At 35.1% G+C, this 25,143-nt stretch overlaps 1 long non-coding RNA gene across 5 annotated transcripts in view; it reads right to left on the reverse strand.

Annotated features, from left to right (window-relative positions):
* Positions 456 to 25,143, reverse strand: part of LOC106508354 — a 313,674-nt gene continuing 288,986 nt past the window's right edge. For 2 of the 5 annotated variants that reach the window (XR_002337715.1, XR_001305159.2), the window contains 4 exons: positions 23,741 to 23,831; positions 14,043 to 14,098; positions 4,703 to 4,997; positions 456 to 1,208 (listed from right to left, as the gene is read on the reverse strand). This is a non-coding gene — a long non-coding RNA (uncharacterized LOC106508354). Of the gene's footprint in view, positions 1,209 to 4,702; positions 4,998 to 14,042; positions 14,099 to 20,251; positions 20,355 to 23,740; positions 23,832 to 25,143 lie in introns of all 5 variants that reach the window. The other 3 variants (XR_002337714.1, XR_002337717.1, XR_002337716.1) reach the window with 3 other exon arrangements.

Consider the following 25,143-nt stretch of genomic DNA (forward strand, 5'->3'; position numbering starts at 1 on the left):
AGGATAAAAGACAAAAAAAAAAATCCCTTCAACTTCAAATCTGAGGGAATTTTTTCTGGGTTGATATTATTTGTTGGCAGTTTTCCTTTTTCAGCGCTTGGAATATATTGGCCACTTCCTTCCGGCCCGCAAAATTTCTGAAGAAAATTCTGCTGATAGTCTTAAACATAAAATTTTGTTATCTTCTTGCTCCTTTAAAGATTCTCTTCTTGTCTTTAATATTTGGCAATTTGTTTATAATGTGTCTTGGTGTGGGTCATTTTGGATTAATCTTATTTGGAACTTTTTGGTCTTTCAGGATCTGGATGACTGTTTCCTTCTCCAGGTTACGAAAATTTTTAGCTGTTATTTTTCAAATAATATTTCTGTTGCTTTTCTGTCTTCTTCCTTTGGGACCTCTATAATGAAAAAGTGTTGCCTTGATGATGTACCTTAAGCTCTCTCAACTCTCTTTCTTTTCTTTTTTTTTTTTTTTTTTTGAGGGGGGCTGGAGACACTAATTGGATGAATTCTGCAGCCTTGTCTTAGAAGTTCACTAATCCTTTCTTCATTTCATCTAGTCTACTGTTGAACCACTCTAATTCTTCAGCTCTGTGATTTGTCTGGTACTTTATGTTTTCTATCTCTTTGTTGAAATTTTCACTTTATGCATTGTTCTGTTGACCTCAGTAAGCATCTTTATGGTCATTACTTTTAATACTTTTTCATTAGCCTCTGTTTCTGGAGTTATATCTTTTTCTTTGGAACATATACCTATTTATTTCTGTCTATGCTTGTTTTGTGCATTAGATAAAACAACCACCCCTCCTAGTCCTGAAGGAGTGTCCTTCAGGAAATGAAGCTTATTATTGTTTTGGTAGGTCCTAGATGTTTGTTTTTTCTTAAACATCTATGTTTGTCTAAGCAGCCTTCTTTGTCTTAGGGCTCCCAGTCCTTGCAAGTGTGCCAAGACCTGTCAGTGTCCCAAAAGAGAGGATCTCATTCATCATTTAGATGCAGACCAACTGGAAGTGGGATACTTAGATAACAGCTTTTAAAGTATGCAAATAGAGCTCTTTCAGAGGAAAACTGGGAGATGGGTGTCTAATCTTCCTCTTCTGTGCCAGGAACTTGCACGTGTCCGCCATTGTCCCACTGGTAAACATTGCTTTGGTTTCAGGAGGTTGGAAATGAAATTTCTCAGAGGCGATATCAGGGTCTCAGTCAAGCTATGAGAGAACAGCAAGTTGCTCTGTTTATTTATCCTTGGTGGGTAGGGCAAATTGTCTTACACTCTATAAAAATATGCTTTTTTTCCTCTCCTAACATGATCAATTTAAAATTGTTATTCTTATTGTTTACTATGTATTCATCCCATTTGACTATAAGTTCCATGAAAGCAGAAACTATTGTGTCATTTAAAACTGTATACCCAGTATCTAGCTGCATTATGTCATAATCAATAAATATATACATATTTAGGGCCACACCTGCAGCATTTTGAAGTTCTCAGGCTAGGGCTCAAATTGGAGATATAGCTACTGGCCTATGCCACAGCCACACTAGATCCCGAGCCACATCTGTGACCTACACCACAACTAATGACAACACCAGATCCTTAACCCACTAAGCAAGGCCAGTAGCTATATCTCCTCATGGATACTAATCAGGTTCGTTACCACGGAGCCACAATGGGAAATCCAAATATTGATATTTTTAAATTATGTGACGTATTTCCATAGTTTGAATTCTCACTGTACTCCATCTATGTTTAACAGAAGAGAAACTTTATTTCTCTTATAAACTAAAGGGATCTTTTCCTGAAAAAGTGTACACATTGTCTCTTTAGTTCTATTCATCTTAAGAAAAAAAATTCAGTTCAATGGCACTGCACCTGCCTTCTTTCTCCTACTCAAAGGCACTGTTCCTACCATTGTTTTTGAGAAGGAGAGAAAGGATGAGACTCTTGTGAATAAGAAATAGTGATGCCTTTGGACAGGAGCATAGATAGTTTATCTACAGTGATGACAAGTCAGACAGAATATATGGAAAAGTTCAGTAAGTGAGAAGAAAGAGTGATATGATTTATTGTACCTCTTGAGCCTCAACCACTGATTATTGCCCTCAAGAATCTCAGAGCAGAGGTTGCTATTCAAGATGGCAATGTAAGAGGCAACTATGATTACCTACTCCCACAGGTGCACTGAATTCTACAGCTACATATGGAACAATTCTCTATAAGAAATCCATAAGCTAGCCTGGTGACTTCTACAAATCAAGTGAGTGAGGAAAAAAATCACTTTGAAATGGGTTGACATTTTCTCCATGAATGGAGCTTGGGTACATGTCTGGCACCCCACATTTTGTTTTAGCTAAGAGGACACAATCCCTTTATACCCTGGTTCTAATGACCAGCAGGACTTGTGTTTTGTACAGAGAACAGAGTTTAAAGACTCATGGTAATTAACATTTGATAATTTTTGTTACTTATCAAAATTTTAATTTAAAAAGCTAAATTTAAACATTGAAAAATTAAAATGCACTGGACTATTGGGGCAAAGTTGAAGGCACATATTTAAATCCTGATTGGTGTAGTGGGTTAAGTATCTGGTGTTGTAACTGCAAGGACCCACATTCAACTCCTGGCCTGGGAACTTCCATATGCCAAGGGCACAGCCAAAATAATAAAGAAAAGATCCATATCCTGACAGGGGACACTTGCCTGACACCTTGACAGCCTGGTATCTTGGCCACTCAATTTCCATCAGCTTCAATAACCTCTGCCACTTCAACGAAAGACTATTCTACCTGTGCTCCTTATTACTCTTCAATGAGGAGGATGAGGATCATTCTGCTGGCTGCCTCTATGACTCAGTCTCCATGTCTTCAGTATTTTTTATTCCTAAGGGATAAATCTGAAAAAGTTGAAAATGGGTACAGAGCATGTCCTAATACTGCTCCTGTTGGTAACTTCCTATCCAAGCCAGGAAGAGAGAAAGCTCCTTCCCATCACTGTTTGAGCTAAGAGTTTATTAATTTGCGTGTAAAATTAATTTGCATGTGATACTTAATGAACAATGTCTTCATAAACAGTCCCAGCTACACTTATTAACCTGAAACTTCTACTAACTGCCATAGAAAGATCTCCAAAAACTGCCACTTAGGATATTTTGACACAACTTTTAGATCAGGGATTTGCATTAAAAAGTATAATGAGTATTTAAAATCATGTAATTCTCAGGGCAAATTAAAAAAAAAAACTTTTCTGGAGTTTCCGTCGTGGCACAGTGGTTAACGAATCCGACTAGGAACCATGAGGTTGCAGGTTCGGTCCCTGCCCTTGCTCAGTGGGTTAATGATCCGGCGTTGCCGTGAGCTGTCTCTGGCGTAGGCCAGTGGCTACAGCTCCGATTAGACCCCTAGCCTGGGAACCTCCATATGCCGCGAGAGCGGCCCAAAGAAATAGCAAAAAAAAAAAATTTCCTGTTTTAAAATTTTTTGCATTTGGAGGATGATATAATTTTTCAAAACTGTTTGGCTACTATAAAATTAGGTTACTTCAACTGTATGTCCAGCAATTCTACTTATATGTTTTCATTTTGCTTGACTAAATACCTATCTACAAAAAGACTTATATAATAATATTCACAGCAGCTTTATTCATAATAGCCTAAAACTTTCAATGCAAATGTCCATCATCAGAATGATAAACCAATCATGGCATATACATATAAGGAAATACTACTAGCAATGAAAAGAACAAACTACTGATCCCTGCATACAATATAATCATGCATATTGTAGACATTACGATGAGAAAAAGCAAAAGAATCATCTATGAAAATCTAAGCAAGCAAAACTAATTAATGGTGATAAAAATCAGAAAACTGTTGCATGTGGATGGAGGCTGGAGGACAAATTAGAAAGGGACATAATAGTCTGCAAGTGTATATAATTGTCAAAACTCATTGAACACCAAAAACTGCATTTAAATGAACATAAATTATAAACTATAAGAATATATTACCTATCTTAGAAAATAATAGAAAGAAATTATTCACAATTTCACCATTTGAGGATTTTTGTCAACTTGATTGAAAATATCTTTGATGATTCTTCCATATCTTCTGAACCTCCTAACATAAGAGTATCCCAGGGCTCAGTCCCTGAAAACCTTTTTTTCTTTGTACTTACTATTTTTGTGATTTCATTTAGCCTCATGGGTTTCAATATCATCTGTATAATATGGTTCCTAAGTACTTCCCTGCCTACCTGACATCTACCTGGATGCCTTATAGACATCTCAAAATTAATACATCTAACACTGTGATCTTGAATCTGCTGCCAAATGTACTTTTGTCCTACTTTTTCCCATTTCAGTGAAAAAAGAAACCCATTCCTACAGAGGCTCAAGCCTAAGCCTTAAAGTCATGCTTTACTCCACACTGTGTTTTATATCCACATATTCAGGAATTCAACCATTTCTCACTCCTTCAATTGCTACCACTGTATTTTGAGACAGCAACACTTCCAGTCAGGTGCTTAACTATTCTCCCTACTTTCACCTTTTTTTTCCTTGACAGTCTTATTATCCACATAGCAGACAAAATGATCCTATTAAAACATAAATCAATCAAGTTACTCATCTGCTAAAACTCCTACGATGGCCTCTACCTTATTCCAGGGAACAATGACCTTAGAGATCTGTCCAAATTCCACTCACCTTTTGCTTCCCATCTATGTATACTGTCATCCTCAATCCTCCCCTTCAGCTGTGCTGCCTTCTTCTTCCTTGAATGTATCAGATATGAATGAATGTACTGCAGGGCGTTTGCATCTGCTTTAGCCTCTGCCTGGAAACCATCCTGAGATGTTTGCATTACGCCCCTCTCCATCTCTTTCCAGCCTTACTTAAATGTCATTTTCTCTGTGAGGCACTTCAGGTAAAATTTCAATCTCTCACACCCAACATCCCCAAGGCCTAGATTGACCACATTGATTTTCCAGACTGGCACAACCTAAAAGTGAAAGGATACATTATTAATAATGATGCTGACACAAGCATCATATACCAGGACCCTTTCCCTTCTTGATTTATTTTGTTCTTTAGCCCTTATCACCTTCTAACAGTTATTTTATTTAATTATTTGGTTAATTGTCTATTTTGCCCTTCTGGAATATAGGCTACTACAGAGCAGTGATATTGTGCTTTGGCACATAATAAATGTTCAACAAGTACTTGTTAAGGAAATGCATTTTTAAATCAATGTAAGTGATTTGGCAATGAGCTTCTGGTTTATGTTATCAAATCTCCTGTTTTCTTCCATTAATGTAAATGTTATTCATACTCTGAAAATATCTGTTTGCTACAGTCTTAATTGATCAGATCCATTTACAGAGCCAAACTTGAAAACGAGTTGGAGGATACACAACAACTGGAGCAAAAGTGCATGTACTCTTTGTAAACAAATCAGCATGTTTTTTTTTTTTCCAATTTAAAAAAAATCAATGACAAAGAGGAAGTTTGCTTTAAAAAAAAAACTTGCAAAATCTTTACATACTTGAAGGACCTAAAGCTTCCTCATCATTTGAATAAAACTATTACCCATTTGTGAGAAATATACAAAATATAAGCAAACAGTTATTGAGTATCCCTTAAATGGAAATCAAATAATTTGGTAGTATGAGGACAGAAACATGGGATGGTAAGGAGGAGGAGGAGAAGATCCCAAATCTGTTCTTGACCCTGCCTTACTTTCTTCCAAGTCCCCACCCAGTGTACACCAAACTCATCCAATTTGCTAATATCACAGCACATGCCCACCGAAGAACACCATTGTTCAGTCTATTAGAGAAGTATGGGATTGCTTTGACTTTCATGTGACTACAGGTAGTTAAGAAATTCAAAATTAATTTCTAAAAGAAAGCTTAAATCATCAGGTAAATAAAGGCAAAAAAAAAAAACAGAACAAAGGTTAATTTGTAAAATGGAACACACACGGCTGGCACATAGAAAACAATCAGAAATTGTTAAAATGGGTGGTGTGAAAAGATACGTCCCAAATAGTTATTCCATGTGCCTATATTAGTGAATTGCACCACCATCTACCTTGATGCTCAAGATAGAAATTGGGGCAGGAGGAATCCTCCATTCTATCCCCTCCCTTACTTTGTATTACTTACTTTCCCTACACACTGCTTGTTCATCGGTTAGGCACTGTTTAAATCTTTCTGAACCCATCCTTTCTTTTCCATTTCCACTGTTAGTTCTATGTTTGCATGCATGTGTGTATGTGAATGTTTTAAGCTCCCATCATGTCTTATCCAGTCTAAAACAAAAGTGTGCTGCCATTCTCATTTTCTCATCCCACTCGCTTTCTTGCCAGTATATTGCCTAAAGGGCATATCTGATCTTGTTACCATCACACTGAAACTCTTCAGGAGTACAGCCTTAAGGTTAAAGTCATCAGGTTTTTAACCTGCCCTTCAGGCCGTCTGCAATATGTGTCCTTGCTAGCTGTCCAGCATTTACTAGTTCACTGCTCATTCATAAATATTTATGTTTGGGGAGATTTTATAGGAGCCTGTACAGAATATGGGAGGAGCACATACAAGGTGGTCAGGAAGTTTCACAGAGAAAGCTGCCAGGGGTGAAGGGGGATTAAATGCTTCCCAGACAGGCAGTAGGGAGAAGAACATTCCCAGGAAAGGAAGGGAGCAGGGGAGCAGGGACATATGCACCAATTGCAAGCCTGATGAGACCAGGATATGGCTCAGTAGAGTGAGGCTTATAATACAATGTGTTGTCATTGGAGGGAAAAACCCTGAAGTAATGAAAAAGGTTCAAGGGTAAATTCCAGAAATCTTTTTTCCCCTCAAGGCCATGGAAGTGGCATTGGAAGTTCCCTGTGGCATATGGAAGTTCCCAGGCTAGGGGTCAAATCGAAGCTGCAACTACTGGCCTATACCACAGCCACGGCAACATTGGATCTGATCCTCATCTGTGACCTATGCCATAGCTACTGGCAATGCTATATCCTTAACCCACTGGCTGTGGCCAGTGATCGAACCTGCATCCCCACAGAGACAACACTGGGTCCTTAGCCCACTAAGCCACAATGGGAACTACCCAGAAATATCTGTAACACAAGATAACAAATTTGAATTTGAAATATGGAGAGGCCATCAACATTCTACTAAAATAGGGCAAGCTGGTTAAGAGGAGAGTTGAAACAAACATGAGTTAGCAAAGTCTTCTCTGAAAATAAATACATTTATGGTTGATCATAATTATATTAAGGTTGTTAATTACAAATATGTGGCATTCAGATAACAGAATATTAATCAGCGCTAAAAGGAAGTGAGCTATAAAGCCATGGAAGGGAATGGAGGAAACTTAAATGCATATTTCTAAGTGAAAGAAGCCAATCTGAAAAAGCTATATGGTTCCAACTATATCACATTATAGAAAAGGCAAAACTATGGAGACTGTAAAATATCAGTGGTCTTTGGTGGAATGAGAACAAATGAACAGGTGGAGCACAGAATTCTTAGGGCATTAAATATTCTATGATATTAAAATGATGGATACATGTCATCACATATTTGTCCAAATCCATAGGGTGTACACCACCAAGAGTGAGCCATAAGGTGAATATGGGCTTTAAGTAATTATGATGTATCAGTGTAGGTTCATCCATTATAACTAACGTAACACTCTGGTTAGTGAAACATTAAGAGGGGGAGGTATGCATGTGTGGGGGCAGAGGGTATATGGGAAATCTTTGTACCCTTTCAGTTTCTTTTTGAACTTAAAACTGCATTAAAACATAGTATCTTTAAAAATAAAAAATAAGACTCTTATAAGAAATTGCCACAGTTGCCAAAGTGATGTTCCAAAAACATAAGTCAGATCATATTGCTTTCTTGCCTAAAACTTTCATGGCTTCTCTGGGCATTTGGAAGAAGATTGAGAATTCTTGCCCTGCCTTCAGACACCCTAAGTGATCTGGCCTCAGACTTCCTCTCTAGCACTGGGTCCTCTGCTCTCCACCATGCTCACTGTGACACATCAGCTACAGCAACCTGTCTTGTGTGTCTCAAGCATGCCCACATCAATCTTTCTCTACTTGTTCCTTTTCCCCAGAATTCTCATTATCTTGATTTTTGCATCCAATATCCTGTTCATCACTTGGATTTCGGCCCAATTGGCCTCCTTTCATAATTAATTCTGTGTGTACTTGTTTATTACGGGTTTCTCACATTACAAATATAAATTCCTTGAGAAGGGAGACCTTTTCTGCTTGTTTACAACCCTCATGCTGGCACCCAGAGGTGGTTTCTGGTACATGTCACCTGCTCAACAAATACATGTAGAGTAAATGAAAGAGAAGTTGAGCTGCCTCTCATACAGAAGAAAACAAAAATGGATATTAAAGTTGCTGTCACTTGTGGTTTTATATGTAATTATATGCTATATTATATATAGATATATATATATGTAATTATATTTTGTACACACACACACACACACACATATATATAATGTGTATATTTGTGGTGTCCTTCTTTGTAACGCCCTGGCACAAAAATGGAAAAATCATCAAACAAGGCAGCTACTAACTAAAAAGAAATATGCAAAGTGTGAAAAACCCCCAAAATCAAGGGAACACATCAGAAAAATATAGGTGGTCATGCATGCGAAATATCTAACGTGTGTAGTATGCCTCTTTTTTCCCCTACAAACCAAATAGTTGTAAGGAGAATAAAATGAGGAGCAGGAAGAGCTCACCCTTGATCCCATCTGGAGATCTAGTACAAAGACAGACTTAGAAGAAAGGGGACGAAAACATGCTGGGGTCACAGAAGGAAACTGAGTTGAAAGGAGGGAAAAAATCTGCATTCCAAGTCATTTGGAACAGAGAAGGAAGGGAGACATTATCTGAAGACTGTGTTCACCAGAGGCAAACAGTCTGTAAAAGAAATCGACATCTGTGAAAGTCTCGAGCGCCCCAGATCTGAGGGGGCAGATGAAGATTGTTTATGTAGCACAAGTAGGTGTCGGGAGAAGGAAGGAGCAAGCTCACATGGAAACATATGCTATCCGAAGCTACTTGAAAAATAAAGCATGCAGCAGAGAGGGAAACATCTGTGTTGCACACGGGCAGACCACCAGTAGTGAAGCGGGCTTGAGGTAGAAGGGAAAGGCGTACACAAACAAGATTGGACATTATGTCTTGTCAAAATGACATGTAAAAGCACTGGGCCTGCATCTCATTCTCTGGTGAGTTAATGGGAACTCAGCCATCTGGGGAAATCAAGGATGAGTAAACTAGCTACTTTGGTGTGTTTTCACAGTTTTGCAGAAATGACAAAGCAATCACAAGTTTTTCCAGGGCGACTTTTTTTCTTCCTTGGGGTGGGAGGGCGGATGGGGTGGAAACCTTTAGAATGCCATTTATTTTTTTCTTTGGGAAACATTATAGCTTTTATTCCAAATCTACTGCAGCAATAGAAGCAGCTGGATTTCTCATCCTTTGACCACAGATTTTCAGCACATAATAGCTTTAGAAAGCATTACTTCACATTAATCAATGATTGTAGGAATTTTTGTAAAACGTTAAACAGACATATTTAAGAATATTAGGAATTGTGAAGTCTGCAATATTCACCTAATATATCAAAAACTTAAATGGTACTTAATCACTAAAACTGGTTACAATATTTAATAATTTGCTAAAGTATAAAAATAAATTTTAAAGTCTTTGCTATCTTCTTTATACTAACTATTTTATTGGTAAAGTGAAAAGTTAAAAATTAGAAATCAAGACAATCTAGATTGCATAGTTAAACTAGAATTTTATCATGTTATAATTTATTAAAATTTAGAGATACCTATCTACATGTAAGTTTATATAAAACACGGCCACATTCATCTTTAAATGGATATAAATATGGTATGAGTTTATATACAGACACAGTCTTTCTTTATAAATATGAAGTTATTTCTAAAAAGTAGAGTTGCTGATAAACAATGATGCCAAAAGTAATAGGAAAAAAAAAAACTCCAGGCATGTGACATCCGATATTCACTGTGGGATTCCGATAACTTTTTAGAAAAATTAAATAAAATGTGTAGAGCACACACATGACTAAGAAAAGAAAAATGTCAAAATTATAGAAATATATTTTCCGATACCTTGCTAAAAATGTCAAAGACCTAAACATATATAACATTTAGAAAACAGTGTGGGGTAAACATAGAAAGCATAGAGTAACTTTAGACTATATGTAAAATAAGTGTAGACTAAGTGTGGTTGCAAAAGTGAAACTAAAAAAATGTACTAGTTTGCAGTGTATAGACAATAGGCCAGGTTCATGTAGAATCAGTTAAATCAATGATGTTTGGTTTTTGCAAAGTCTTGGAAGCCGTTGTGCTCCTCTCTAAACAAGTGCCCACCATTCAGTCACCATGAGGCTCCTCTGCTTGAAATTCACATAACTTGTCCTACTCTTAATTCTCCCACAGCAAGGTTACCACTGTGTCCTACTTTAGCTTTCCTGATATATGCTATTGAAGGAAATAAGACCTACCATTTTTTGAGAATTCGCTAAATCCCAACTTTATTGTGTCTTATAAAAAGACAACAACCATATAGTCTTATTCCAATTTTTAAAGACATGGAAACTAACATTCACTATAAACACTGTATTTCTAAATATAGAAATCATATAAATGCTGAATAATGAATTGATACAGATATTACTCCATAAAATCATTTCTCTTAAATCATATTTCCTCTCAAATTATTCCTCACTGGATTATTAATACCTTGTTAATATGCCATGACTAAATTATCACTGTCAATTTTCAACCATTTCAAAAAGAGATTTATTTTTTCATCCCTGTGACTGCTCAAAAAACACACGCTTATTGTATAAATTGTAAAATACGGAATCATATGAAGACAAACAATAATTGTCACTTTAACCAAATCACCCAGAGGGAAAACCATTGATGCAGCTGACTCGGCTTAGGAAAGAGCTTAATCTCTAGAATATACAAGCAACTTATACAACTCAACAGCAAAAAAGCAGACAACCCAACTGAAAAATGGGCAAAAGACCTGCATAGACATTTTTCCAAGGAAGATGTACAGATGGCCAACAAGCACATGAAAAAATGCTCAACATCCCTGATTATTAGAGAAATGCAAATCAAAACTACCATGAGATACCACCTCACACCAGTCAGAATGGCCATCATGAATAAGTCCGCAAATAACAAATGCTGGAGAGGGTGTGGAGAAAAGGGAACCCTCCTGCACTGCTGGTGGAATGTAAGCTGGTACAACCACTATGGAGAACAGTATGGAGGTATCTTAGAAATCTATACTTAGAACTACCATATGACGCAGCAACCCCACTCTTGGGCATATATCTGGACAAAACTTTCCCTAAAAAAGACACCTGTACCTGCATGTTCATTGCAGCTCTATTCACAATAGCCAAGGCATGGAAACAGCCCAAATGTCCATTGACAGATGATTGATTAGGAAGATGTGGTAGATATACACAATGGAATACTACTCAGCCATAAAAAAGAACAAAATAATGCCATTTGCAGCAACATGGATGGAACTAGAGACTCTCATATTGAGTGAAGTAAGTCAGAAAGAGAAAGACAAATACCATATGATATCACTTATATCTGGAATCTAATATAGGGCACAAATGAACCTTTCCACAGAAAAGGAAATCATTGACTTGGAGAATAGACTTGTGGTTGCCAAGGGGGAGGGAGAAGGAGTGGGGTGGATTGGAAGCTTGGGGTTAATAGATGCAGACTATTGCCTTTGGAATGGATTAGCAATGAGACCCTGCTGTGTACCACTGGGAACTTTGTCTAATCACTTATGATGGAGCATGATAACGTGAGAAAACAGAATGTATACATGTATGTGTAACTGGGTCACCATGCTGTACAGTAGAAAAAAAATTGTATTGGGGAAATAATTTTTAAAAATTAAATAAAATTTAAAAAAATTTTAGATTAATAGCTTTTTGCTTTATTGTGTCTTCTCCCTATCTTGTCCACACAAAGAACTGACCCATTTGAAAAATTCTAAGCAGTATAAAATTACCATGAGAAAGATCATTTTGATCAGATTTTTTCTGAAGTCCCAGTGGCTGATTCCATTTAATGCTAAGCCTTTCATCAGCCAACAACCCGATTCTAATGTTCAAATTAAAGAAAACTGAAGACTGACTCCAGAATGGCAGAGTGAGAATTTCTGTGAACCAGTTACTCTCTCACAAAAATGACGAAAATACTGACACAGAGACTAAAAGTAATCATTTCTAGAACTCTAGAAATTAACCAAAGCCACAGAGCTGTATTGTGAGGCTCAAAATCCCATATGTTCTCTTGATATCTTTCAGCCTGATAGGGCTCTAAAGGCCTAGCCAGGAGTTCCTCTGCCTTTGCCTGATATGTCTCTCAGTCACCCCAACCAGGAAGGTACCCCAGATTGCACCCTATCAGCTATACAAACTGTATTCTACTTGGTTGTTCTGTTCTGCCAGCCAGCAAAGTTATTCAAACAAGTCACATCCTCTTGAGACAAAAAAAATGGTAACCTACCCTTCTGTTATTACAAAGCCTATCTCCTACAGCCTTTTCTGGCTCACTCTGTTTCCAAGTGGAACCTCCATGTGGCCTTGCAGTGCCCTCTTCCCACAGGCTGTGTGTATATGTGACTAATAAATTGCTGACAGTTTCATTTGTCCAATGCTAGAAGTCCTGTTTTCAGCCAGTCTGCACTGTTTAGGCTGATGGAGACTTCCTTCACCAATGGAATGAAAAGGAATGAACAGAACAAGAACAAAGTCATCTGTGCAAGAGAAACTATTGAATGACTCTAGACAGTGCAGTCTATGACATTTTAAATTAGAGCTGTTTCCATCTCTTGGCTATGCATACTCCACTGTTAACAATAGGCATGAAAAGCTAACAGTCTTGCAGCCAGTGGACAAGAATGAACTCTTTTGGAGCTCTGTAAGAAACACTATTTCTAGAAAACAGTCAATATGATGTCCATGCAGTTCCTTGGAAAATCTCTATTACTGAGGTATTAAATCTTTTTTTTTAATTAACTCAGATTTTAGCTTAGCCAAGGCGGGGGGCAGGGGTGGAAAGGAATACTATCCTTAGGTCATTACTGAAACAATTTCAATGTGCTAGCAAACTTGCAGCCACCTAAAGCTATTATTTCAGTTGGAACAACAACAACAAAAGAGCCTGACCCAGAATTTAAAAGGAAATCTTGGAGAATTAAATGGCTACAGGGAAACTTGAAAAGCAGTGACATATTTCTGGACATATAAAATACTTCAAGAACATGCATGCAGTTTCGGAAAGACTCGATTAAAAAGAAACCTCCTTAAATTTCTGGCTGAACTCGAGGCCCTGAGTAAGCAGGAAATAAAAGTTAAAGCTGTCTTATAAATGGCCTGAAGTTTGAAAGCATGCCTTCTTATATAGATACCCTTGGAAAAGGGTAGAAGATATATGTACAGGCAAGATATTTAAGGACATATTCATATCAAAAATTGCATTGGCTGACCGCTAAATTAACTAAGCCAGAAGTTGATAGTCATAATAATGGGTCATAGGAATCTAGGTTTGAAATTTAATATAATTATTTTATCCCTCTCTGACTTACTTCACTTAGTATGACAATCTCCAGGTCCATCCATGTTGCTGCAAATGGCATTATTTCATTCTTTTTATGGCTAAGCAATATTCTATTGTATATATGTACCATATATTCTTTATCCATCCCTCTGTCAATGGAAAGACAGATATCATATCACTTATATGTAGAATTTAATTTTAAAAATCATACAAATGAACTTATATACGGATCAGAAACAGTATCACAGATCTCAAAGTCAAACTTATAGTTGCCAAGGGGGAAATGTGGAAGGAAGAGGTAAACTGGGAGTTTAGGACTGACATATACACACTACTATATATAGAAAGATAACTAACAAGGACTTACTTGATAGCACAGGGAACTCTGTTCAATATTCTATAATAACATAGATTGGAAAGAATCTGAAAAAGAGTGGAGATATATATATATTTATGTGGCTGATTCACTTTTCTACACACCTGAAAATAACACATTGTAAATCAACTATACAACAATAAAAATTTTAAAAAATTAAACAGAATAGTTTGATATCTATAAAAATTGCTTTAAATTAAAAATATTTTAAAATATTTTTATTTTTAAAAAATCCAGCAAAGAATTCAGTGGTTGCCTTCTGCAGGAAATACAAAATATACATAATTAGTCCAGGTAAGTCTATAAACAAATACACAGCAATAAGAAAAACAACAATGATAACAAAATCCCAGAAACAACAGCAAAATTTGGGTAGTGGAAGGAAATTTGACACCAAAGCTGTTAAAACATATTATCCAAAATGTCATTTTTCTGGACGTATAAAATACTGCAAGAAATTTTTGAACAAAAATTTGAGACATACAAAAACAAATCAAGAAGTGTGCCACATAAAAAGAAGGCAGAAGATAATGCCCCTGAAAGGGCACAGATTTAGGCTTACTTATAACAGATCCTTTAAAATCTTTATGTACTAAGTCTAAATAACTAAAGAAAATCATATCTAAAGAAATAAAGAGATATGATAGCAATGTCTCCCCCTCAAAAAAAAAAAAGCTAAATATAAATAGTTCTGCAATTGAAAGTTACAATAACTGGAAAGAAAAAATTCATTAGAACTGCTCAAAAACAGAATCCAGCTAGCAGGAGAAAGAATCCTTAAACTTGGTAGTTCAAGAGAGATTATCCAGCCTGAAGAGCAGAAAAAAGTGAATTAAATAATGAACACTAGAGGGATGCCCAAAAGCATTTCAACATACATATAATGGAAATTTCATTACGCACATAATGGAAAGAGCAAAGAAAGAGAAAGAACAGAAAATATATTTAAAGAAATACTCGGAGTTCCCATTGTGGCTCAGTGGTTAACAAATCCAACTAGGAACCATGTAGTTGTGGGTTTGAACCCTGGCCTTGCTCAGTGGGTCAAGGATCCGGCATTTGCCATGAGCTGTGGTGTAGGTCACAGGCATGGCTCAGATCCCACATTGCCGTGGCTGTAGCGTACGCCAGCAGCTACAGCTCTGGTTAGACCCCTAGCCTGGGAACCCCCATATGCTGTGGGTGTGGCCCTGGAAAAGACAAAAAAATAAAGAAAAATAAAGAAATACTGGTCAGGAATCTCCAGAATTTGATGAAAAATATTAATCTACTCATCCAAGAATCTCAATGAACTGCAGGTAAAATAAAATTTAAAATAATCACATCTAGATGTAGCATAGTCCAATTGAGAATAGCCAAATATGGAGTGAGAATCTTGAAAGCAACAAAGGAAAAACAAGCCCACATTCAAGCACTTACTAATGAGATTTAAAAGCAACCATGGAGTCCAAAACACAGGGTAATGACACAAAGTGTTAAAAAAAAAATCTGTAAACTGTTTTTCAATCAAGTTCATGTATTTTGGGCCTCTGTTGTTTGGCATATATATGTTTATACTTGTTCTATCTTCCCGGTGGATTGATCATTTTTTCATTATAAAATATTTCTCTCTCTAGAAACAATTTGTCTTAAAATATATTTTGCCTGATATTAATATAGCCCTCTAAGCTACAAAAGATATAAAATTCTAAATCTAATAAAACTATCCTTCAAGAAATGAATGATAAATGAAGATATTGCTAGGGAAAAAAAAACTGTCAGAATCTGGCTCTAGCAATTCTACCCTACAATAATCACAAAAGTTCTTGAAGCTGAAATGAAAGGACACTATACAGTAACTTGAATCCACATGAAAGAAATACAGAGCATCAGTAAACATAACTCATATAGGTAAATAAAAAAGAACAAATGTCTTTTTGTTTGTAATTCTTTTTTATACTATCTTATTTAAAGACAAATGCATGAAGCAATAATTATAAAACTGTAAATGGGCTTGTAATGTGTAAAATGTAATTTTAAGAGAATCACAGAACAAAGGAAGAGTGAGAATGGACATCTACTGGAATAAAGTATATATTGGAAACTAAGGTGGTATCAATCTAATTTATTAATTGTAATACCCAAGACAACCACAAAAAACAAAAAAATCCTCAAAAATATAATAAATAACAAGGAAATTAAAATAATATACTAAAAATATCTATTTAACAAAAAAGAAGGACGTAATGGGGAAATAGAGGGGAAAAGACATTAAAAATGGAAAACAAAGAGCAAGAAGGCAGATGTAAATTTAATTTTAGCCATAATTACATTAAATGTAAATGGAGTTATCATTCCAATCAAAAGGCAGAGATTAGAAGATAGATTTTAATAATTACCTATTTACTGTCTACCAAAGACATTTTAGATTGAAAGGCCTAAGTATACTGAAAGGAAAAGGGTGGAAAATATAAATGCACTAAACCAACAAACAAAAAGCTTAGTGGGCCATATGAATATAAAACAATATAAATTTTACAAACAAAAAATGCACCTAGAGAAAAAAGATATTTTATAATGATAAAATAATCCATCAGAAAGATAGAATGAGTATATATATATGTATATATATATATAACAGTATATATATAAAACAGTTATATATATATATATAAAACAGTTGTATATATATATATACATATATATATAATAGTAGAGCCCCAAAATACATGAAGCGAAAACTGACAAAATTAAAGGAATAATTTGATATTCCTAATAAAGATGATACAACAGTAACTGTGGGGGATAGCAAAATCCCACTTTCAATAATTGATATGTGTTGTAAGAAAAGTAATCCTTAAAGGCATCTAGATCCATGAACTTTTCCACACCAGAGACCTAGCACTTTTGTTGTATCTTCTTTTTGCCTTCAACATCAAGTCATCATCAGATCTCAACATATATTTTAGTTTTTTTAATTTTTTTATCATAGTTGATTTACAATGCTCTGTCAATTTCTGCTACACAGCAAAGTAACCCAGTTACACACATATATATATACATATTCTTTTTTTCATATTATCCTCCATGATGTTCCATCACAAGTGATCAGATATAGTTTCCTTGGGCTTACAGCAGAATTTCTCATTGCTTATCCATTCCAAATGCAATAGTTTTCATCTGCTAACCCTAAAATCCTAGTCCCTATCACTCCCTCCCCTTCCCTCTTGGCAACCACAAGTCTGTTCTCCATGTCCATGAGTTTGTTTCTTTTCTGTTGATAGGTTCATTTGTGCCATATATTAGATTCCACATATATGATATCATAGGCTATTTGTCTTTCTCCTCCTGACTCCACTTAGTATGAGAGTCTCTAGTTCCATCCATGTTGCTGCAAATGGCATTATGTCATTCTTTTTTATGGCTGAGTAGTATTCCATTGTGTTCATACACCACATCTTCTTAATCTATTCCTCTTCCATTAGACATTTAGGTTGTTTCCAAGTCTTGGCTATTGGGAATAATGCCACAATGAATATAAGGGTGCATGTATCTTTTTCAATGAATGCTTTGTCTGGATATATGCTTAGGAGTGGGATTGCTGGATTATATCATAGTTCTATATTTAGTTTTCTGAGGTACCTCCAAACTGTTTTCCATAGTGGTTGTACCAATTTACATTTCCACCAACAGTGTAGGAAGAGTCTCTTTTCTCCACGCCCTCTGCAGCATTTGTTATTTTAAATACATCAATGACTTCTCTCCATCACAAGTGCCACCACCTTAGTCAAAATCACCATCATCTCTTCTTAGGCAAATCTAATAGATATACATATTAATCTCTCTTATTTCCCTCTTCTTCCCTTTCAGTTCTTTTTCACATAAGTGCCAAGTGCCATTTTTAAAATGTTTCTTAGATTATGTCATTGCCCTTTAAGCAAGCTTTATAAGCTTTTCATTGTATTTAAAATAAAATCCAAATTCTTTTCCAAGCTCTCTATTATCTGGGTCTGATTCTCTTGTTTGCATTCCTAAATCTCCTCTTGCCACATGGCCTCTTTTTAACAAATCTTCTAAGCTGTTTTTCAATTTTGCTTTCAAGGTGGATATTTCTTCCACCTTAAATATTCCAAGTCTCAGCTTAAGTATGTTTTTCCCCATAAAGGACTTCCTTGATTCCCTCAATCCAAACCACATCTTCTTACCATTCTCCTTCATTGAGCGCAATATATTTTTCTTCATAGGGCTCATCACTTTTTGGTTATATATATATACACACACATATGCAGTCATAGTATTATTTAAAAGTTTCTTTGAACAGTGAATTCAATATTTATCAGTATTTATCTGAATTTATGTTTTACTAATTTTACCTAAAGAAAAATATATATGCAAAATTTAATTTGACATTCAAAAATAATTACAAAAGATGGAATGTTCCCTGTGAATTTTTCAGACTAAACTTGATGTCTGTGAATGATTTCTCTTAGATGGACTGAGGAGAGAGGAAAAGATTTATAAGCCTCTTTAAAGTAGCTGCAAAAATATGTTTTATGGCTAAATTCTGGATGGATTTATTTTCCCCTAGGATTAAAAATACTTTTTATCTCTGGTTATTCTATTTCACTCACTGTCAACATGCATAATCCTTGGTATTCCAAAATTTTATAAAGGTCATTCAAATATCCTTTAATCGGGCTTTAAACACATACTCTTTCATGGCCTTCGTTAATAATAATGTCCAGTAGTGTCATGGTTTATGGTTATTTTAGACAAACTTTAAGGGCATGTTAAGGAATATAGGGTTGAGAAATACTGAGTGGGTGCAAATTCTTAAAATTAACACGTATAAGCATAAAATTCGTTAACATTTTTTGATAATGTAATTCCTTTGCTTAAAATGTGGATAATATTGAGAACATTGTTTTTCAGTTTTCAGAAAAGGAGATTAAAACTTTTTCACATATTTTATTTCAATAAAATTTTAAGTATCCTAAATTCCTGCTATTTGGAGATAATGCTAACCTCCCTGGAAAATCATTTTTTACTAAAAGCAATTGATGAAATTGAGAGTTTGGCTAAGAGGAAGTATATTACATTTATTCACACTCCTTCAACATGTGGTACCATTAGTGTAACAAATGTTTCTGACTGACATGACACTGTGCCCAGAAATTATCTATGAGAAATTAATTATGTGGTTCAAAATTATTTTTGGAAATGTTGATTCTGATTTTCATTGCCAATGTGTGGAGGGGTATACAGTTTTACTTTTAAAACTATATACTCTCTATATTGTATAAAACTTTAGTTTACATCATATAATTTATCACCATAACACAATCAGTGATCTCTGCCTTAGACCTAAAATGTCTTTCTAGTCACATATATAGAGAAAAATGTGTATACACATCTTTCATGAGTTAACAAGGAATTTTGGTAAAAAGATTTATTAAAATGAGTAGGTGAAAAATCAGAACACTACTTTTTAATGAGTCTGTTCCTCTGTTCTGTTTTTCCTGTGTCCTATGTTTCAAGTTCAGCTTCCTTACTAATAAAAACCAGTTGTTGGAACAAGGTTTAATTCCTAAGTGTACTATTTTTCCAAGAAAAACATTAAAGGCGGTCTTAAATGTGTGCTCACTCATAATGTAAAAGTCTCAAATAAATTTCTTAAGATAAAGGCCATCCCAACTCCTCCCAGAATAGACTTTAAAATTTTCAAAATCTGGTTGACTGGGGGGAAATGACTCATTCCATTGCCTCGTGGTATCTGTAGACATTAAAATCATCCAGATCCCTACTTCACCAGGATAGCAAAGAAACTGAACTTAAACAGTGTGTAGAGAAAGAAAAGCCCGTAAAAGAGCAGCTTTTAAATTTAAAGGGTCTTTAATGGGAGTTACATATTTCAGTGCTATGCATTACCTGTAAGAGGGTGTTTGAGGTAGTTTCTTTGCTACTTAGTGTTACTTTGAGCTTCAATGAAGGTTGACCCTGAGACATTATCTTAAGATAAAGACCATCCCAACTCCTCCCAGACACAGAAATGCCTAAATGCTTATATAGCTGGTAATTTTACATCATTATTATGAATAGTTTGAAGAATTGTTGTTGCCCTTTTGAACCTTCCTTTGCTCAGTATAAAAACAAAGAACATATTTTTTTGGCTCATATGTATAATATGGAGACATGATGCAAGCAACTGGTAATTAACCTACCAGAAATCAAGAGTAGACTGGAAGGGAATCCTCTGAAGGGCCAGGTTGTTTTTGATGGTGGTAACTCCAGAATTTTATATAAAAGTATCTAAGAGGCAATCATCTAATTTAAATAGAAAGAGAGAGGATTGTCTAGAAGTGACCCCGAAAAGCACATTTTTAATTGGGTTACATATTTATTTGGGATAGTTTGAATCTAATTTGCTTAGCAAGCACCATTTTATCTTGGTTTGTATCTTTATTTGGTGACTTAAAAAAAAAAGACAATGAAAGACAGTAATATTTTCACTATGTGAAAAGAATCAAGAAGATACAGGTTAACATTCAGAAATCAGTTGGATTTATGCATACTAACAATGAAATATTAGAAGAATATAAAAAGAAATACCTTTTAAAATCACACCAAAAATAAAATACCTAGGAATAAACTTGACCAAGGAGGTGAGAGACTTACACACTAAAAATTATAAAATGTTAGTGAAGAAAATCAAAGAAATGGAAAGATGACCAGTGCTCCTTGATCAGAAAAATTAATATTGCTAAAATGGCCATACTATCCAAGTAACCTATAGATTTAATGCAATCCCTATCAAATCACTCATGCAATTTTTCACAGTCCAAGTAATCTATAGATTTAATGCAATCCCTATCAAATCACTCATGCAATTTTTCACAGAACTGGAACAAATAATCCAAAAATTTATATGGAACCATAAAAGACCAAGAATTGCCAAAGCAATCCCAAGGGAAAAAAACAAGGCAGAAAGCATAACTGTCCTAGAATTCGGAGAATACTATATAGCTACAGTAATCTAGTAATCGAGTAAGTCAGAAAACAAAAGGCAAATAGCACATGATATCACTTACATGTGGAATCTAAATAAGCCACAAATGAACCTATCTGTGAAACAGAAACAGACTCACAGACATAAAGCCAAGGAGGTAGGGGGAAGAAATGAGACTGGAAGTTTGGGCCTAATAGATGCAAACTATCCATTATATTTAGAATGGATAGGCAATAGGATATTACTGTATAGCACATGGAACTATATCCAGTCCCCTGGGGTAGACCAAGATAAAAAATATTATTGAAAAAGAATGTATGATTGAGTCACTTTGCTGTACAGTGGAAATTGGCACAACATTGTAAATCAACTTTACTTTACTTTTTAAATAATTTTTAAAAATGAATCAAGAAGACCAGAGCAGTCCCTGGACAATTAAATTATGTGCCTTAATGTTAAATCAGAGTAAATATCTCTAAAGAAATAGTATGATAAGAACTTGGATGTGATTGAAAATTTGACTCTTACGGATATTAAATTTAACTCCTGCCATCCACAAATATACCTATACTGCCATCTATGTCATATGTAAAGGCACTACATAAAAGTCACTCATAGATAGCATCAATCATGTCCTTAACCATAGTTATTATGCCAGTCCTTGTGCATTAATACATCCTTGTGATCAACAATTCGTTTATCTTGATTGTTATTCAAGACCTGCTCTCTGCTTCCTTCCTTTCCTATCTTACACATTACATGTTTGCTAAGTTGAACAGAAAAATTAAAAAGATTCTTACTGCTTTAAGAGAGATACCTATTGTAGGCTGTTCTGCAAGGTATGCTGAAAATATCAAGTTATGCCTTGAATAGAGTATCATGCCAATTTTTCCTACATGGAATATAAGCCAAGTTGATATCTGGTGACACTTAAAATTCTCTTCTCTGTTTTCTAGACCTCTTCTCCTCTTCTAAGTTTCCTTCCTATACTCTTCTGTTACTCACCAAACAGCAAAGCCAAACAGGACTTCCTGATGATTCCTACAAATACCTCACAGTGTTCTACCTTTGTGTCTATGTTCTGAGAATTTCTTCCACCCAGAATGCTCCTTTTATTATTTCCATTGTATTATTCATATTGTTCCTCTTGAAATTATACTTCCAAAAAGCTCTCAAATGCCACATTCTTCTGAAGCTCTTTTTACTTTCTTGTTAACTGGACATACTGGCATATATCACTTCCCACATTGTGACTTTCTGGTGATATATGACACTATAAAATATTTCTACTCTGTATTATGGTTTTTTATAATTGGAATTTACTTATTTGCTTAATCTACTATTTACATCCTCTTTATTAAATTGTAATCTACTCTGTATTATAGGTTTAATCTTTGGCATTTATTTATCTAAATTAATCTAATTATATCCTCTTTATTAAATTGTAATCTTATTATTCAACCCTGTGTACTTTTTAGCCACGGATGCTCCATAAATATTTGTTGAGTTGAAAGCTTATTTGCCAAAGTAATAGTTTTCTGGGTTTCATGTGCATAGATAATCATTGATAATAGTACTTAATTAATACCATCATATAGTATAAAGCAGCATGACCACCACCTGAAAACTTGTTATAAATATAGATTCTAAGTACCTACCCCATACTCACTGAATCAAAATCTGCCTTTTAAAAAATCCCAGATAATTGATAGCCCCTTAGTGTTTGAGAATACTGTACTATAAATTTCACATATTGGAGTTCCCGTTGTGGCTCAGTGGTTAACAAACCCATCCAGCATCCATGAGGATGCAGGTTTGATCCTTGGCCTGGCTCAGTGTGTTAAGGATCCAGCTTTGCCTTGAGCTGTGATATAGGTTGCAGATGTGGCTCGGATCCAGCATTGCTGTGGCTGTGGCATAGGCTGGCAGCTACAGTTCTGACTGGACCCCTAGCCTGGGAACCTCCATATCCGTGGGTGCAGCTCTTAAAAAAAGAAAAAAAAGAAAAAATCAATCAATAAATAAATTTCACATATTTTAGAATGAAAACATCTGTGTGTATCAGAACTTCACAATATACTAGGCCAACACTAATTAGACAAGAAAACTCAATGGTTTCAATCTATTGTGACTGATAGAAACTAGGGAATCCAGAAGGCACACAGTCATCAGGAAAGGGAAATATATTTATGTAAAGATATTGACATTACAATGAAGCAATAGTAAAGAAATCATTTGACATCAGATGCTATATTCTAACATAGGTTCAGAACCATTATGGCCTTTAAATGCAGTATAAAAAAGGATTACTTATCAAGGTGTTCTTCTCAAAATTGTACATAGAATTCATGGTAGTCTAAGAGGATGTCTATAATTGAGAAATTTTTCATACAGAAAGAAGAATGAATTGTAAGTAAACATATTGTGTAATGGAAGAAGAGAAAAAGTCTATCGTGATGGCAGAGTTAAAATGTATATTGATCTGAACAAAGGGAGTATTAGTAGGAATAGAACAAGGGAATGGATTTGAAATACCTTGAAGAATAAACATCAGTGGATTATGAAGATTGGCTGGTTGTTAAGAGGAAGCAAGTTGCAAGGAATTTGAATATGTCTGAGCTGTGAAGTCTTGGAGAGCATTAACTGAGAGAACAAATAAAAAGGAAAAATAGGGAGAAGCAGGGGAAGACAGTAAGGGTACAACCTGAGAAATGATGCAGGGTATGGACTTCAGCTACCAACCTCCACTGCCCACCAATGTCCAGTGCTCTTCTGCACAACATTTGGCCATCACCCTAGAAAGCAAGATGCTGAAAGTTACTTCAAGATTCTGGTGAATATCCGTTTGATGATGAATAAAATGAGCTAACAGTGTTAAGTATTTGAAAGTCGTGTGCATGAAATGTTAATAGGAAAGACAGCATAGTTAGTATTTCTTCAACCTCTCCCTAAAATGTTATTAACTACTCATATCTGTGCCTGCAGTAGCATTAAAATCATCTCAAAACCTGTACCCTTACTACTTAGTATTGCTGAATCCACTGTAACAAAACTGAAGTAACCTTTACAGAGTAAGTAGCTTAAGTGGACTTTTGATTATCTGGAATGAATTTAGTTGAACAATGTCATAGAATCACAACTTTACTTATTACCATATATTTGAAAAAAATATATCCTTTAAATAAAACTTTTTGTTATATGTAGGGGAATATATCTTTAATTTTAATCTGATAGTGCTATTCCTTTTCAGAAAAAAAGTTTTACCAGCTTGTATTACTTTCCAAGGAATATAAATTCAGTACAAGCCATATAATAGCACATGGAGAATTGACAATGCCTTGTCCTTGTCTTTTGCTTTGAATGAACCATGTACATTCTATAGCTGCTTGCATCTGAAATTTATCTTCACCAAGACTGGAAAACAATTAAAAATTCTGTGAATATTTATTATTAGGGATATTTTTAAAACACAACCTCTGTTAAATGATACATTAGGGGAAATGGAAATGTATGTAATATGTACTTAAAGTAACTTTTTTAAATTTTTTATTTTTTAATTGTTATTTCCCCAATACAATTTTTTTTCTACTGTACAGAGTGGTGACCCAGTTACACATACATGTATATGACACAAATAAACCTTTCCACAGAAAAAAAAAATCATGGACTTGGAGAATAGACTTGTGATTGCCAAGGGGAAGGGGGGTGGGAGTGGGGTGGAGTGGGAGCTTGGGGTTAATAAAGGCAGACTATTGCCTTTGGAATGGATTAGCAATGAGATCCTGCTGTGTAGCACTGGGAACTGTGTCTAGTCACTTATGACGGAACATGATAATGTGAGAAAAAAGAATGTATACAAAGTAACATTTATTTCAATTGGCAACAAGTAAATATAAAGGAAAGTATTTAATTTCCAATAAATTCTACAGTTTATATCCTTTCGGAGTTTTACAGGACTCTTTATACCACTGTGGTGAAACTCTATTATCAGTTATATTTCAGGGTTTTACACAAAAATTATACTTAGAAGTTTTCAATATTATTTTTAAATCCTTCATAAAATTATTTTTAATGGTTTACTAACAGTCCATGTTATATGTATGTTCC

Source organism: Sus scrofa, chromosome 13, assembly GCF_000003025.6.
Source record: "Sus scrofa isolate TJ Tabasco breed Duroc chromosome 13, Sscrofa11.1, whole genome shotgun sequence".
Lineage (NCBI taxonomy): Eukaryota > Metazoa > Chordata > Mammalia > Artiodactyla > Suidae > Sus > Sus scrofa.